Here is a 15,674-nt window from a genome sequence, read left to right on the forward strand (position 1 = left end):
GCTCGTCACGTGGTGCGGGGGCGGGGTCTTGGGTCCTGCTGCAGAGACCTTTGCGCATGCGTTCTGCGGCCTGGGACGAAGAGTTCGTCGCTTCCCGTCACCATGGCAACCGGGTTCGGGCGCCGGCTGCGCCTGCGCGTGAGGAGCTTGGCCGGGCATCTGCTCGCGCATGCGCCCCCGCTCGCCCTTGGGAGGTTGGGGGGAGGAGGAGGGAGCGCAGCCCTTCGGCCCTCCCCTCGCGCCCACCGATTGGCTCCCGCCTGGCGCGGCCGGCGCCGGGGGAGGGCGTGGCTCGGCGGCCGGGTCCTCGCCTCCCCATTGGTGACGCCCTCGGCGGCGGGCGGCCCGGGACGCCTCGCGGGTTGGTCGGCGCGGACGGCTCTCCGCGGCCGGCGCTCGGATTGGTCGGCGCGCCGCCCAGGAGGCGGGAGCGCGGGTCGGTGGGCCGCCGCGTCGTGCCTCGGGCGCGAGCCTCTCGCAGCCGCTGCCTGAGGGAAGCCGAGCCGGGAGGAGGAGGAGGAAGGCCGGCCGGCCGAGAAGTAAGTGGCTCCCTCAGGGAACCCCCCGGTCTCCTCCTGAGGGGGCGCCGTCCTCGGTCCCGCTGGGCCGGGAACTGGCCTGGGACGCCTTTCCGGGGGGGGGAGGGGGGACCCGCCTCGGCTCACAGCCTGCGCTTCTCACCGCCCCGACACCAGCCCCGCCAGGTAGGGCGCCTCCTGCTGCTGGGAACCCTCTCCTTCCGCGGCCGGTGCGCGTGGCTAATAAATTATTATTATTATTATTATTATTGTTATTCCCCTCCCCCCTCCGCTGCGGATCGCAGGTCTTTCCCGCCAGGTCCGGGAGCGGCTTCTGGGAGGAGCGGGCGGAGGGCCAGCAGCTGAGCTGAGCGGGTCTTCTGGGGGCCACTAGACGTTTCTTACTCTTTCAGGTAGGCCCTCCAGATGTTCGTGGGACTACAACTCCCATCATCCCTAGCTAGCAGGACCAGTGGTCAGGGATGATGGGAGTTGTAGTCCCCAAACAGCTGGAGGGCCGAGTTTGCCTGTGCCTGCTTTAAGGGGCCACGAGGCTCTCCGGTTGTCGCTGGTCCTTCCTATGGTACCCAATCCAGGCAGATCCCCCCCAATAGTTGCATCTTTCATCTTAAGTGGCTTTCAGGGGGAAAGTGGAGGGGTGCAGGTGGCTAGGAAATGGAAGAAGATCGGGTGTTATCTGTGACTCCACATGAGTGCCAGCAATGCCCTGTGGGCAAGCAAGGTCTCCAAGCCATGGAAGAGCTTGTCTCCTGAAGATGGTCCCTCTAACAGCAGCTTTGCCTGGTTTTGAGGCACTCCAGGCTGGGCTGCAGAGTTCAGGGCCCTGTTGAAGCCCAGCATTGTACAGCATTGAGCGCGGGCTGAATTCCTGGGTTCTTTACCTGGGTGAATCAGCACCAGTTGCTGAGGGACAGCACTGTGCCTGCCTGCCTGCCTGCCTGCCTGGCTAGCTTCTGCTGCCTTTGGGGAAAGGCACTGCATCTGAGGACAAAGGGTACCTTGCATGTAAATGGCCAAAATGGAGCCCTGGGGCTCTTCTTTTCACTGAAAAGCAGCCCTGGACGGCTGCAACCTTGAGTGGATGTGCAGTGTTGAGATAGACTCTTAAACGAAGGTTGCAGTTGCCAAAACAGAATGTCTTGTTGCCATTTTTGGGTTAGATGGCTCTAAAGTCTTCTTTTTCTTGGACTGACTGTGATTGATTGCCAGCTAAACACATGGCTAGTTCAGATGACAACCATGAGCTAGGTTAACAACTGAGAACTTAAAGGAGAAAATTGACTTGATCCAGGGACAGTCCTCATATATATTGGCCTATTCCTACCTCTTTTTCTTGATGGTAACACAGACCATTCATAGCGTAAGAATATTCTTCACAGCTGTGACCAGGGCAGTGGGGTGGGATAAGTGAAGACAAGCTACAATAATTAGCTATAACATTGTTCACTGCTCCTGCTCAGGCTGCACAGAAACATTCTCATTGTGCAGATAAAGTATAATGGATAGAATTCTACAGGATGAAGTATTAGTGTGTGAGGTATAAGTGTGTGTCAAGATCCAAGGATCCCCAGGCATGCACCTCCAGATGGTGGGGATTTCAGGTGCCATTCTGGCACCCAGGCGTCTTCACTTGGTCGCAAGTGGCCGGCAGCCAGGTGCAAAATGTGCCTGGCTAATTTTGAACACTGATTCTGATGCTGCATTTGTGAATTTCACGAATTGGAGGGAGTTTGGGTTGGATGACCTTTGAGATCCTGTCAACTTTATATGTCTATGGTGCCTTGAAGCATAAGGGACTACAGGGAGGCCAGAAGCAAGAGGGCTGAGGAAAAGGTGCAGCCTAGGCAGCAGAGCAGAGGACCTTACTTGGAAAAAGGTAGGTGGGCAACAAAGCTTGAAGAGGGGAGGCAGGAGGGCTCTCTGAAGAAACACCAGGGTCACCTGTATAAGGTAAGGGAGGGAAAGAGGCAGTTTCCTGAAGAGCAAGAATCTTAACAGTGGAATATTGGAGGGAGAAAAGGAGAAAAAAGCATTGGGGCACCCCATCATGCAGGGCCACAGGTCCTCCAACTTCCTTGCACTAGGGTCTCCAGAAGATGCGGGGCTCCATTCCCTTCACCCTTGAACTGAGGCCATGATGGCTGCGGCTGGTGGGAGCTGGAATCCAACAGCCTCTGGAAGGCCACAGTTTGCCCATCCCTGGCCTACAGGAAGGTGGGGCTGTGGGAAGTGGGAGGCAGCTGAGGTATGCAAGACTCGTGATTTGTGGGAGTCCAGAAAGCCAAGAGGAGATGAGGCTTCTACAACTCAAATCTCACTGTTGGCATCCGGACTCTTCCTGTTGTAGTTTCCGCTGATGCCTCCGTGTTGTGACCTAAGAGCCCATTGATAATAATATCCGGTTAACTATGTGCAGGGGTCAGTAAATCCACCTGCAGCAGAGTGGGTCCCTTCCCCCTCCAGCAAGCTCACACTGCCCTACTTCCCATCCATGTGCTGATCATTCTCCAGCCACATTCAGCGCCTCCCTCCCAGGTGCTGCTTGAGTTAGTTACCACAGCCCTTCTCCAGATGCAGCTTCAGACAAGGCAGATGAACTTCCATGCTATTCCTGAGCTGGTTGTCTTATGATGGAGGATGAGACTTTGCTGAATCTGAGCCTAGAATATGTGTGTAAGTGGGTTCCTGTGATTTCACATGAATGACTATCCTGAGCATTCTAAGATGATCTGGTCAGATTGTGTAACTCTTCTCAGATGTGGATTTCCAGTACTGCAAGTGGTATAAATTGACCTTGCTGCTTTGTGCAAATAGTTCACCATAGGCAGCAGTGATGTGGAAGGAATTTCTTTTCCATTGCTTTGTTTTCTGTGGAAAACTTTTCATTTAATCAGTTCATTAGGAGCAATGGTATTTGGCAAGTGTGGCGGTTTCAAAGTAAAATAAACATGTTAAACCAGATCATGCTCGGGGCATCAAAAAATTACCCTAATTGGCACAGAGAAACTCTCCAGTTAATTTTTTCCTGAAATCCCACATCTCCGGGAAGGAGGAAGCCCAAATGCCATGTGGACTCAATGTCCACAATTTGCCCAGAAGGCAGGACTTTCACTCAACATGATGCAATGGCCAAGCCTCAGTGTGTTTGCCTGGCCTTTCCGCTAAATAATAAATAGGCTTTTTCAAGAGAGCAAGTTCAATTGACCATGTAGAAAAGCAACAGCATATGTCCCATCCTGATTATTATTGTTGTTATTTATTAATGTTGTAAGTAAGTGTTCATAGGATGGCATGGCAGCCCTTGTAATTGTATTTTAATTGCATACACATGTTTTTGCTTTAAAGTCTAAAGCTTTACCTTAGTCCACTTCTGTTGCTTCCATCTTTTATTTTGTCTTCCCCTATTTTCACAAACAGTTGGACTATAATGTCAAAATATACATATACATATTCAAAACAAGTATGTAAAAGGGGACTAAATATTTTGTTTAATGCACCATAGAAACCCATTTTGAATTGAAAGCCGCTGGGAGTTTTTTGAATCCCAACAATCTCATTGTAAAAATAAAAGACTAACCTACTGCCCACAAGGTCTACATACTTTCCCATGCAATGTTTACAGGTACCTTTCATTGAATTCATAATACCCTGACAGGGGAGTATATTTTGTTTGTGTGGCTTTTGATTGGGGAGTCTGACACTATGACTGTTGTACTTGACACTATTAATAGTCTTGCTGCTGAACTGGCCCAAAGTGCTATTAGAAAAGGCACCAGGCAAGGTTTATCTGCATGATTAGTTGATCTTTCCAGCTCCCTCAGTGCAAGGAAATGTGTGGGGAGATCTGCCAGCCCCCTGCTTTTTTTTAAGGACAGGTGGTATTTGGCGTTTGAAATTTATTCCATATTTCAGTGTTGCTGCCTTTGAGTGTGTTAGTGGACTGAGTTCTGTTTCGTTGAATTGTAACATTCTCTTTTGAAATGTTTGAGATATATATGTTTTTGGGTTACCTTTGCTGTGTTAAATGTGCATTCTGCGCTTGTCCTCCTTCGTAATGTTTTATTTTGAAATCTTTAAGATTACCGTATATTTTAGTTTCCTGTTAGTTTTGTTGTCTATATTTGCCTTTTTGTGTAATATTTTATTCTGGGTTGTTTGATGTTTTAATGTATGTTGTAAACGGCTTTGAGATTAAGTTTCTTTAAAATATAAAGCGGTGTGGAGATGAAATTAATAATAATAATAGTACACTGCTTTGTGTTGGTGTATGGAGAAGGACAGAAATATAAAATAAATAAAAAGAAATAGGTTGGCTTCAGCTCTGTCCAAAGTGAAGTTCATAATGTGTTTACCAAGTTAGTAGCTCTGCAGGTCAATTGTAGGCATTAAAATGCTGCTTTGACCAGCTGAGCTGCCGTCCCTCTTGACTGCACTTGCTCCCCTCTGGTCATAGGGCTCGCTCTTTAGGGTCTGAAGAACTGCTTGAAGCTTTCACGTGTACAGCTTGGGAGGGTGGCTTCAGGAAGGGCAAAGGACTGACATTTAGAAGTTTGAAATGTCTTTGGCAAAGTCCTACACAAGTGTAATGGGCAGCATTGTCTTGGCTATACACTGGCATGGATTGTGAAAGAGTGGGAATGAATAGTGCATTTCATCATACTGAAAGGTTAAGGGTACGTCATCCTAAGGCTGCGTGCCTCCTAGAATTAGCTTAATGGCAACTCATAGGGGGAAAGTTTAAGCTTGTGTGTGATGCTGAGGCAATCTTTGATCACATTTAAGGCCCTGCATCAAGCTGGAAAAACATCTTGAACTTCTTAGGAGCCAGTCTCAGAGAGTGGCGTCTTGGTACTAAGGCAGTTTCTTCCAGCCTTAATTCTTGTATTGCTGGTTCTGTCTCCCAAAGAACACACTTGGGAAGGAAAAGAACATGGAAGCAGTGGTAATATGAAGTTGTGAGCAAACTGCTGTGAAATGCTAGATTATAAAGGTTAGAGTAGGTTTAATGCAGAGTCCATAAGTATATAAAACAGCGTACAGAAAATGGAATAGGAACTCGCCACTTACGTTCTTCCAGTCGCCAGAAGCTGAAGCTACTGTGGGCAGCTGGCCTCTGCAGTTTGCTGCGTCAGGATGGTGGCCACATTCTCACTCTGTGGTAGCCACACATTGTGGCTAACTACTCTCCCAAGCCTTCTGAGACCACTCCCCAGAGCCCCTTTTGATCAGACCAGATGCTGACCAGGTGGGATGGTCAGTGTTGAGAATCTCTTGAGGAAGGATGGGTTGGGTGGAGAGACTGTATGTGAGGTTCTGTTGATGAACACTGCACACCTCCTGAGCCTTCTGATATTTGGGAAGCTAAGGAGACAAGGTGGAGAAGGAGTTTTTAAAATTACTTTTATCTGTAAAACTTATTTTCTGTGTTATAAACAGAGAGAAGCACTCAAAATGGCTCACAAGACCAAAACAACCCAATAAGCACAGTCTAAAACACCTGAATGATACCAGATGCCAGGGTTGCTCCTCAAGGACCTACCTGACAGTCTCTTTTTCAGGGAGATGGAGCTCTGTAGAGCTCAGGGGTCTCTCTTGCTCCCTATCCTCATCCTCGCTGCCCTTGCAGGCTTGAATGTCTTGATGCCAAGGCTGGGCAGAGGGAGGGAGGAAAGTGGTTGTGTGCTAAGGGTGCATGCGGAGTTATGGGTTGGTAGAGTTCACACACGAATTGAAAACAAGCAGGCAGATCTTCTGGTTTGTGCTGCTTTTTTCCATGGGCCCAGGAATTGGGGGGGGGGTGTGCCCAGAGGATTTGGCGCTCTCTGTTTGCGGCTGCCTCCATCTGTTCTGCTGCAGAACTGGGGTGAGATAAACAGAGTTTTCCTTTCAGAGCTAATGTTCTCTCAGCATACAGCTCTGTTATTCATAAACAGCAACTCCCTGCACTGCTACGTGGGGTTTTTCTTTTACTGAAGAGGGGAGAGGAGGAGGAGAAAAGCTGTTGCTGAAAATGCAATGGCGACACAGCCTTGCATTAGAAGAAGGCAGGTGCAGTTTGTCAAGTGCTGTTGTGCAGCCTCCATTAATTTCAGTGGAGGCTGTGCAGTGGAAGCCGCAGCTGTGGCTGTAGGGAGCACATTGTGCATGGTGCCTGCAAAACCAGAAAAGCTGCCAGTCAGCTTATTTAAAAGTTTGCTTTTGACTAGGCTTGAACCGCGACATGTGATCTCTTCTTCTTCATCCTCCACTTAAATTTTAAAAAGTCACTTCCAGTATTGCATTGTAATAAGTTTCAGAGCTGGAGGCAATTAAGATCAATTTATTTTTTTTAGAAAATATGACCCTTTTCCTCTTGTTGACTTGTGCTTTGGGGTTGTTCCCTAGTCCTTCCCAACAAACTTGGTTTAAGTGGATCTTGGCTCTCCACAGTCCCACTTCTCAATAGCAGCCCATGCTTTCCGCCAGCAGAACATGCGTGCCATGTCATTGATACTGCTGTTTCGCTCTACCTGCGGCTTATTCTGCCGTCGCTTCTTGCCTTGATTCTGCTGTCTTCTGCCTTGATCCCTCCTGCATTAAAACCACCTAGTTGCTTTCCTTGAGAATGGCCATCTCCTGAAAAGAAAAGTTGTTCTGGCCTGCCGTTTAAGGGAATCAAAAGCCTTTCTTTTCTTTTCTTTGCAAACTGCAAGGAAAGGCCAAACAGGCTAGGTCAAACGATTGCTGTGGGCAGAACTTGCCAGATTGAAATGAATATTGCTCTTAGGAAAAGGAAGTGTTGTGCTCCAAAAGGCACCTGTGACTTGATCAGCTTTTTATTGTCCCGTATTTACTCAAATGTCACTTTTTTTGGCCAAATTACGTCACCAAAATTAGGATGTGCATTAGATTTGATGGTGCATTTACATTTGCCAGCAAATACTTTATTGGTTTCAAGGTTTTGAAAATTGAGGTGCGCAGTAGATTCACGTGAATACAGTAAGTCTCCATCAGGCTGTATGAGGAATTATTGGACTAGTCTCTTAGCCAGGAGAGAGTGAAGTCTTTGGCGTAATAACAGATTTGGGGTGGGGAACTTGTAACTGTTGGATTTCCTGAATCTTCTTTTGGAGTTACTTCAACAGAATGCATGGCCTCAGGTAGAGAATATAATCTCACTCAGGTGTTATTTTGCAGTATAATGGTCATATAAGTTCATGCCACCGACCAAAGTGACAGAAAGGCCTCCATGGCATGAGAGAGGCAAGTTTAGGATAGCAATATTAGAGACTCTTGAACCCAGCTAGAACAAGTACCGGTAACTCTCCATTGTCAAGAAGATCCATTGGAGTTAGGATAGCCACTTTCCAGATATGTTGGACTTCAGTCCCTGTTGGTCCCACTGTGCACGGCCAGTGGTCAGGGATGCTGGGAGTTGTAGTCCAAAGCATCTGGGGGTTGCCATGTTGGATACCCTGGATTAGAGGATTGTGTGGCCTTCTTTGAGATCTCAGTTCCATAATGAGAGAATCTCTCTTGCTAAGCACACCCATGTTGATGCCTTTGGTTCAGACTTGGTTATCTCTGGAAGTGTTAGTAGTTGCCCATGTGAATTCTGTTGTGCTGAAAGAATAGGTAAAGGTAAAGGGACCCCTGACCATTAGGTCCAGTCGTGGCCGACTCTGGGGTTGCGGCGCTCATCTCGCTTTATTGGCCGAGGGAGCCGGCGTACAGCTTCCGGGTCATGGGGCCAGCACGACTAAGCCGCTTCTGGCGAACCAGAGCAGCGCACGGAAACACCGTTTACCTTCCCGCCGGAGCGGTACCTATTGATCTACTTGCACTTTGATGTGCTTTCGAACTGCTAGGTTGGCAGGACGCAGGTGGCGCTATGGGTTAAACCACAGAGTCTAGGACTTGCCGATCAGAAGGTCAGCGGTTCGAATCCCCGCGACGGGGTGAGCTCTCGTTGCTCAGTCCCTGCTCCTGCCAACCTAGCTGAAAGAATAAGCCATGATACATTCCCATGCAGCTCCATGGCACGCTTGTTGCAGGACTGAAACAATGCCATTGCCTGAAAAGAAATGAAAAGCAGTGAAGTTAGGATGCCTTGCCCCAGCTCTGTATATGAAAATGTGGCACAAGTGTTCGTAGTTTGTTTTTGTTCTTGTTTTATTATATATGTTGTGTTCTCATTCTGCATTTTTATGCTGTGAATTGCCCCATGATCCTGGGATGAAGGGTGGTGTGCAGATTTAATAAAAATTAAAACAAAGATAGGTACGTAAGAATGTATGCAGTTCACGTGGCTGCCCTCTTCCTTCAGCCTGGGGGACGGGCAGCATGGGGGTGGCAAAAGCTGTGGGGAGATAGTGAGGATTGGGGTGAGTTGTAAAGGGTGGGAAGTTGGCAAGGGGGAGTGGCTGTCTTGCCTAGTGGAGCAAGCAGGGGCAGAGTCCCTGTTGCTTTACCTTTTGTTCGTGTGTTTGTTCAAGGAAGGTCTCCAGAGCAACAGCATATGCAAATGTAACCTAAAAGTAGAATCTCACGTTCTGTCCGCAGTGAATTGTAATTGGACTAGGAGAGGTTTGCCCTTGTGGGAAGAAAATTATACCGTAGTAGTTTTGCAAAACTGAGTCGTAGTGGTGTCAGCTAATGTGCCGCTCACATCCTACAGGTTGTGTAGGAGAATAGATGGCAGTTGTGTACTCGGAGCAGGGGTTACACTATAGAATTTATCTCTTAAAGAGTTTGGTCGTGCCGTAGCTAAATGTTCTGTAAGCTCAGAAGGTGTAATTAAGATTCCACAGCCTACACATCAGGCTCAAAATCGTGCACAAAAAGTGAGCTCTGTGGGAAAACCCAGCCAGAAGTGCAGGGTATAAATATTATTATTATTATTATTATTATTATTATTATTATTATTTGTTCCCTTCTGCGTTGTCCTAGATAAGATGAACAGGAGCCATAGTTACATGCTAAGTGCAAGTTTAGTGCTAAATGTCCAGCATAGTACAGTGGTACCTTGGTTCTCGAACTTAATCCGTTCCAGGAGTCCATTCGACTCCCGAAACCATTCGAAAACCAAGGCGCGGCTTCCGATTGGCTCCAGGAACTTCCTGCACTCAAGCGGAAGCCTCATTTACCTCCGGGTTTGCGATGTTCGGGAGCTGATTTGTTCGGCAACTAAGCCGTTCAGGAACCAAGGTTCCGCTCTGTACGTGTATCTGGATTGGTTAACTTTGAGTTACAGCACAGAGGCACTCCTGAGGGTGTGGAAATTTCTGTCTGTCAGCCCACTTGAACTCCAAATTTGAATCTCTGTAATTTTTCTCTCTGGCGAAATAATGAAGCGTGTCAAAATAATGTGATGTCTCTCTGTGTGTGTCTCTCCAAATCTAAATTTGCAAAGTCGCATCAGAATCGTGCTGTGTGCCCCCCCCCCCCCCGGCTGATGAATAAAAACTTTTGTCCAGTGTAAAATATTTTGGTTACTTTGTGGACTAAGCCAGTGTGATCTGTGTTTCGCTGGGGCAACAGACTGACACTTCCTCTCCTGTGCTCTGGAGGGTTGGGGGACCCTCCAGGGTATATTTTGGGGGGGACGCATGGGGAAGAAATAGAATTCCCAATTGTGACGGCAGATCTAAGCACGCAGAGAAATGGGTACAATCCTAGGTATCTGTTGTATCCTGTTCAATTTCCTATGTTTTTGCTAGGCAGCAAAATAATTTAAAATGGTAAAATGAGTAAAACATTGAAAAACAGTGAAATCTCAGCAGGCATTACTCTATTCTCATGTGATTCCATTAAAAAATGTACAATTGTAGGAGCTTTGCCTTGTTTTCCAGAGCTGTGTGGCTGCTGTACTATGAAAAGTAGAAAGCAGAGTTATTTTGATACTTGGCTGATATGGCTGAAGGGGGAATCTTAGGGATAAGTCCACCAGATAAAGCCTTGGAAAACATATATTTTGGGAAATATTGAACTATCTTTCCTATTAGAGCTAAACTCAGTTTAGTTTAAGAATATAAAATGCATATAAAATATAAAAGTAATACTGTATGGTACATACATATATGGAATTAAAATGTGTAAGTGCATCACTTTTATTCAAACAACAATTACAAATGTACTCATTAATCATCTTTCATTTCCAATACCAGAAAAGGAAGTTTATTGCAATGGGCAAAAATCCATCCATCTGTAAATTGTCCTGTAAATGTTGAAAGTCAGGGTATAAATGTTATAGGCAGTGTGCCCTCTATACAATTGCCACCTTCAAAATGCAACCCAAGAACCTGCAACATTTGTTTAGCCGAGGTGGCAATGGGATGCTTGGCGCTTTCCGCTCTTGTGTGGTGGAAGGAGCCTGAGGTCTGCATCCAGCCTGAGAGATCAGTGCATCAAGGAGTGTCTGGAATCTGGATATTGTTGAGCTCAACCTTGGCGTGGATTCAAAAGGTGCTTGTGTGGGTAGAATATGTTTCCTTTTGTGCCAGAGATATCTCCTTCAGTGTTTATGTGCAGCCTCCAGGCCACATCCCACATCTTTCCTGGGGATCCTCCTAATCCTTGAGAGAGGTTTTTGCCAAGGACACAGGTGACTGCAGTGAGGAAGAGGAGATGGCAAAGCCTTATTAATGTTTTGAACTCTGCACAATGCTCTTTTGGACTCTTATCACGTTAGACAATATATCCATGAAAATACTACCATCTCAGGCTTTATCCTAATTGGTTTCTGAACCATCAGCTGTCTCTGTTTTTGTCCTTCCGGTTACCCCACCCTGCATGGCCTTAGGACCAGCGGTGGAGAACCTCATGCCTGCAGGCCAGACTTGGCCCAGCAGGTCTCCCCATTTGCCTCACCAAGTCATCTCCAGGAAGCCACACCTGCCTGCCCTACACGTGACACTAGACCTGACATCAAATGTGGGCAGGTAAGGGCAGGGCTTCAAAGGAAAATCAAGAGCTTAAAGTGAGCACCTGGTTGTTTCTTTTCTGGAGCAAAGCATGATCCCACCCAGCCACCTCTCAGCTCACTGGTGGTAGGAGCATACCTTGCTCAAGGAAGGGGACATAGTTTCCGTTTAATCATGGAAACCTCTTTTACCTCCCAGTGCTACATTTTGCAGACTTGGCTGTTGGGTCTTCAAAGCGCAGCACAGGACTTTCCAACAACCTCCATGGTTCTCCTTCAAACCTGCACTTTGAAATCCTGACAACTGAGGCTTCTAAGTTCAGTATCTCCTGGTGTCACTATGATATCAGGTGGCTGTCAAACTTGGTCCACAAGAGGTTGAGGAGATTAAGATTTGGCCTACTGGCCAAAAGGATTTTTCTTCCTCTGACTTAGGAGAACAAAAAGTATGTACAGATTGAAACAACTTTTTCCGAGCTTGGGGTGTGTATGTGTGTTTTGCTGTATGTATTTCCAAACATAGTGGTCAGTTTATTTCACATGCTGTAGAAGGCCAAGGAATCTAATGCAGACAAAGAGTTTAAGTGTATATAGAATTGTAATTGCCTAGTATTGTCGATTGCATTCAAATAACTAAGGATTTTGGGTTAGCAAGGGCAACTAAAATAAATAAGACAGACAGACAGACAGACTGCAGATTTATATATAGAGAGAGATTTACCTGGGAGGAATTCCTGTTGAACTTAATGATGCTTACATTGCTATTTTATATCACTTGCTAAAGCTGTGTTAGAGGCTGATGGCCTAGTCCCTGAGTTCTTATTCAAAAGGAGCTCACACCTGCCACTAAGAGTCTCAGACACAAACCAGTGGCAAATGTGGCCAGGCAGCTGTTTCCGCCTACACCTGGCCAGCTGGTTTTTTTAATTTTAATTTTTGCACATCAGATGTTGGACAACAGCTATCTCAGATTTCAGAGATAATGCATGCTGTAATACATTGTGTCCTTGGAAGGTGGGGTTGAGTAGGGCTTAGAGGCAAATGGTGCTCCGTGTTCCTGACCATCCGATCATCACATTCCCGTTGAGAACGTATTGCAAAATAGGCCGTTACCTACAGCTGATGAGCTCCAAGAAGAGCGAAACCTGTTAAAATAGGTCCTGTAGTATTGGCCAAGAGAGCAGCTCCTTGGTGTGGCACCCTTGCCCCAGTAAACATGCTCTGGTTATCTCTCACTTGGACTACTGCCATGCGCTCTACGTGGGGCTACCTTTGAAGGTGACCCGGAAATTACAACTAAGTCAGAATGCGGCAGCTAGACTGGTGACTGGGAGTGGCCGCCAAGACCATATAACACTGGTCTTGAAAGACCTGCATTGGCTCCCAGTACGTTTCCGAGCACAATTCAAAGGGTTGGTGTTGACCTTGAAAGCCCTAAACGGCCTCGGCCCAGTATACCTGAAGGAGCATCTCCACCTCCATCATTCTGCCCGGACACTGAGGTCCAGCGCCAAGGGCCTTCTGGCAGTTCCCTCGCTGCAAGAAGCCAAGTTACAGGGAACCAAGCAGAGGGCCTTCTCAGTAGTGCCACCTACCCTGTGGAACGCCCTCCCACCAGATGTCAAAGAGAAAAATAACCACCAAACTTTTAGAAGACATCTAAAGGCAGCCCTGTTTAGGGAAGCTTTTAATGTTTAATAGGTTATTGTATTTTAGTGTTTTGTTGGAAGCCTCCCAGAGTGGCTGGGGAAACTCAGTCAGATGGGCGGGGTATAAATAATAAATTATTATTATTATTATTATTATTATTATTATTATACTATGATGCCTCCCTGGGATCACCAGTAAGGCTACCCAGGCATGTGACTTTTAAACCTTTTAAATTATTTTAGCTAATCCTGCCTTCTGAGGCAAAAGTCATAGGGCATGCTTCCATCAGTCCCTTCCTGTACCAGTACTTCTACCTTACATTTCCATTTTGACATGCACCTTACTTTTCCCCATCTGATTTCTTACATCAGAAAAATAACGAGGAAAGAATTTGCATTATCTTTTTAAATTTAGCATTCCAAAAACTCTTGGCACATGTGAGAATGCATTTAGGCTACTGCTTTTTTTTTTTTAATGATATTTATTAAAGTTTCACAAAGAAAGAATCACATCAACAGAAAAGAAAAATTCAAAAATAGAAAGAAAAATACACAATGCAAAATACAAAAAGAAAAAAGAAAAACAGTTAAAAACAATTCCATCTTTTCATCACTACTTTTACATTTACTTGTTTCCCGGACCTCCTCATACCTCCCTCTTTTGTATTCCAATTCAGTTTGTTAGTCCAGCAATTCCTTTCCCTCTTTTTTAATCCCAATCCTTAATCTTAATATAATATAACATTAAATTTTTACCTATTGAAAACCAATTTTTCCATTCTTTTAACCTTTTTAATCCTAATCCTTGATCTTAATATATTTATAACTTTAAAACCTGTACAGCTAGAGGCCACTTAATTTCAATCCAACATCACTCTAACATTCATTAATTTTGCAATATTTCTGTAAATAATCTTTGAATTTCTTCCAATCTTCCTCCACCGACTCTTCTCCCTGGTCACGGATTCTGCCAGTCATTTCCGCCAATTCCATGTAGTCCATCATTTTCATCTGCCATTCCTCCAGTGTGGGTAGCTCTTGTGTCTTCCAATACTTTGCGATGAGTATTCTTGCTGCTGTTGTAGCATACATAAAGAAAGTTCTATCCTTTTTTAATGCCGATTGGCCGACTATGCCCAGGAGAAAGGCCTCTGGTTTCTTCAAGAAGGTATATTTAAATACCTTTTTTAATTCATTATATATCATCTCCCAGAAAGCCTTAATCTTTGGGCACGTCCACCAAAGGTGAAAAAATGTACCTTCAGTTTCTTTACATTTCCAACATTTATTATCAGGCAAATGGTAGATTTTTGCAAGCTTAACTGGGTTTATGTACCACCTGTATATCATTTTCATAATATTCTCTCTTAGGGCATTACATGCCGTAAACTTCATACCTGTGGTCCATAACTGTTCCCAGTCAGCGAACATGATGTTCTGTCCAAGATCTTGTGCCCATTTAATCATAGCAGATTTCACCGTTTCATCCTGAGTATTCCATTTCAGCAGCAAGTTATACATTCTTGACAAATTCTTAGATTTGGGTTCTAACAGTTCTGTTTCTAATTTTGATTTTTCCACCTGGAAACCAATTTTCTTATCCAAATTGTATGCCTCCATTATCTGATAATAATGAAGCCAGTCTCGCACTTTGTTTTTTAATTTTTCGAAGCTCTGCAATTTCAATTTGTCTCCATCTTGTTCCAAAATATATTGGGACATTTAGGCTACTGCTACTACTGTTTAGAATACCAGGACTTCTGTGAAAGGCAACTGGACAGAAAAGGCAAGGCTAGTTCTTCTTTGCTATATCTAAGGAGCATTGCACGACTCCACTGATCCTGCTAATAGTTGTCTTTCAGAGAACTGACTGAGCAGCGAAATCAGTGGGAGAGGGCAAGCAGGCCATATGTTCATAGCCAAACAGGTTTTTTTTGTTTTGTTTTGCAAAAACATTCCTTCCATGAAAATAGGAATTCCACTCCTGGGCTTCATGTGATAAAGTTGTCCCGAATGGAAAGAAAAGGTTTTGCTCCTCCAGGGCAGTGGGAGAGGAGCTGCACACCTGCTCCCATTGAAACCTCCTGCACTTTCAATGTAGACCTTGCAAACAAATGCAAAAATGCTGTCGTCCCAGTAGTTTTTCTGGTGGCTAACGTGGAGGACTAACTTAGCATAAGCAAGGGAATCATCAGTATTACTCAGACACAATGCTGGAGAAGGAGCCACAATGGAGAGCTGCCTGTTTCTAAGTCAGCGCTGTTTGCAAAACGGAGGTGGCAGAAGTTTTTAGTGTCATTTTTATTTCCTAAAGCATCTCACTCCTGTCAGCCTGTTTTGCAAAATAAAGTTGCCCTCTTCTTTCCCACTTGTACCTGGGTCTGTATTTAAAACAAAATCGCAGGAGGAGGTTTCTTTATCTTGCTAGCATTTCCCCCCCTGCTCTGCGTACATCCCAGTTCTTAGACTACCAAAGTAATTGGCGTAGTTCACTTTGCCTAGTGGTTTCTATGCACTGTTTCCTGTGTGACTTTCTAGATCAGATTAATACGGAAACTTCACGAACCCTTGGCAGGCTGGCTTAGC

General features: G+C 45.6%; 1 protein-coding gene across 6 annotated transcripts in view; it reads left to right on the plus strand.

The window, feature by feature from the left end:
- The first annotated feature begins 424 nt into the window (after positions 1-424).
- The window catches only part of DTNB (dystrobrevin beta), a 97,341-nt gene continuing 82,091 nt past the window's right edge, over positions 425-15,674 (plus strand). For 3 of the 6 annotated variants that reach the window (XM_081001002.1, XM_081001004.1, XM_081001005.1), the window contains exon 1: positions 426-539. The gene's annotated coding sequence lies outside the window, so the exon portion shown is untranslated. Of the gene's footprint in view, positions 540-612; positions 705-15,674 lie in introns of those variants that run through there. The other 3 variants (XM_081001003.1, XM_081001006.1, XM_081001007.1) reach the window with 2 other exon arrangements.

The sequence above is a fragment of the Podarcis pityusensis genome (genome assembly GCF_964106645.2).
Source record: "Podarcis pityusensis genome assembly, chromosome: 3".
Classification (NCBI taxonomy): domain Eukaryota; kingdom Metazoa; phylum Chordata; class Lepidosauria; order Squamata; family Lacertidae; genus Podarcis; species Podarcis pityusensis.